This window comes from Rattus rattus, chromosome 14, assembly GCF_011064425.1.
Source record: "Rattus rattus isolate New Zealand chromosome 14, Rrattus_CSIRO_v1, whole genome shotgun sequence".
In the NCBI taxonomy this organism is placed as follows: Eukaryota; Metazoa; Chordata; class Mammalia; order Rodentia; family Muridae; genus Rattus; species Rattus rattus.
In genome coordinates, this window is record NC_046167.1 from 41,453,548 (window position 1) to 41,455,596 (window position 2,049).

Sequence of the window (2,049 nt, forward strand, 5' to 3'; positions counted from 1 at the left end):
CCCCCATAACGCTCTATCGGCTCATTCCTAGTTTATATTGCAAGTCCAGGTTCTTGTTTCTTCGGAAGAGTTATTTGTTGAGGGATGCTGAGAGGTGAGAAGGGATGCTATGGCAGCAGTATCTTCAGCTGGGGAACCTTGGAGAGGTTCAGTTTCAGGGCCTGGCGTGTGTGGCTGGCTTAGGCATCATAGCTCCTGCGGGTGTGAGATCCCGGCTTCAGCCCGAGAGAGATTGTTTTGCTTGGGGACAGGAAAAAGACAAAGAGAAACATGAGGGAGCAGGGTTAGGAGAGCACGAGCAGTCTGAAGAAGGTTTTTCTACAGCTGTTGGGGAAGGAATTCACCCGAGAAGGGATTTTTCTCCAGGGCTTGTTACCTCTGTGTGTTTTGAGAGTCAAATGTCACGTGTAGTAGAGGAACAAGTTTTTCCACACTTAGACCTCAGGCTGGAAATTATAAAAGGTTCTTTATAAAAGAGCCTTTGTAGGTCCCACCGAGATTTGAACTCAGATTGCTGGATTCAAAGTCCAGAGTGCTAACCATTACACCATGGGACCGACAAAAGATAATGAATATGTAACCAGAGTTGTGGAACTTTCTATGAACTGTAAAGTCAAGCTTCAGTTTTGACAAGGATTTTTTTGGGTGTGTGGAAGTAACACGTTAATTAATGAGAGAGATATAGAACACAGTAAGTCTAGACTTAGATTTATGAGCCCTGCATCTTACACAATCTAGGGCCTCTGTAAGAGAAAGAATAGACCGACAGCAACACAGAATCAGATACAGCCCTTCCAAAGCCAAGTGTGATGTATGGGGATAAAACTGGAGCAAAGAATTCCTTCGGAGTTCCAGGTGATTTGCATTATAATAAGCTTATGGAAATTAAAAAACACATTTTATTTAGGGTGACCTCTACTAAAGCTAGGGAAAAGGTCCCTCTGATGAGAAATTTTGACGTTTAATTTAACACTTGATAAATATCATCCTAGCATGTGATTTGAATGTGTCTATAAAAATAACCTCCCTGTGCTGGAGGGATGATTCAACAGTTAAGAATACCCGCAGCTCTTTCAGAGGACCCGGGGTTCAATTCCCAGCCCCCATTTCAGGCAACTGCCTATCACCTAAAACTCCAGAGGAGACCTGATGCCCTCTGGTCTCCAAGGGCACTGGCACACACGTGATAACATTCAGACAAGCAGACAGGCACTCGTGTGTACACACACACACACACACATCAAAATCCGAAGTTAAACATAATCTAAGTTGGCTTTTCCCTTAATAATGCCCAGAAATATTTTCAGAATTATGTCCGAGAATAGTCATTATGTTCCTACAAACTTGGAATAATGCAGGTCTATTTAACTGCCACTAAAAATAATGTGACAGTTGTGTGTGTTATTTGATAGTTTGGAAGTTTGGGGAACAGGGGTTTGTTAAACAAACAAGATACTGTTATCGTCGGAGTGTTATGTACACTGTATAGGAGAATTCCTGGAGAGAGGCTGTGTCTGCCATCCTGAGCTCAATTGCGGTTTATCCTGAGTTATCGACAGCTCTCTAAAGAGCTATTGCTTGCCCACCTATGCTGTGGACTAACAGATAAAAATCAATGGGAATCTATTAACTTACCAAAACCTTACTTTGATAAACAGAAGGACTAAGAATGCTCTCAGACAGCATCTGGGGCCTGTAGCTCATATATCTCCACTTGTCTGTAACCCACCTTTCTGATGTTTCTGCAGATGCATTTCAAAAGTGTGCTGACCTATAACTTTCTTTGTTCTGTTACCATATTCATGAAACTACATTGTTCCTCATTGGAACATGAGATTGGGGTAACCTAAATACGGTGTTCTAGGACCATGATCACTCATAACTAACTTCAGAATCTCAGCGTTATTAATGTGAGAATTGTGATTTGTTCTCTTATTTCTTGTCAATAGTAGCATTATTATGTAAGTCATAATATATGAAATGTATATTCACTTGAAAATAGATTGGAGAGATACATATCAAATTCTTGGCTTCATCCTGGAGATGAAG

The 2,049-nt window shown here is 41.2% G+C and overlaps 1 non-coding gene across 1 annotated transcript; it reads right to left on the reverse strand.

Annotated features, from left to right (window-relative positions):
• Window positions 1–485: 485 nt before the first annotated feature.
• Trnaq-uug lies at window positions 486–557 on the reverse strand. The gene has a single exon. It is a non-coding gene; the product is annotated as a tRNA-Gln (tRNA).
• Window positions 558–2,049: the final 1,492 nt, after the last annotated feature.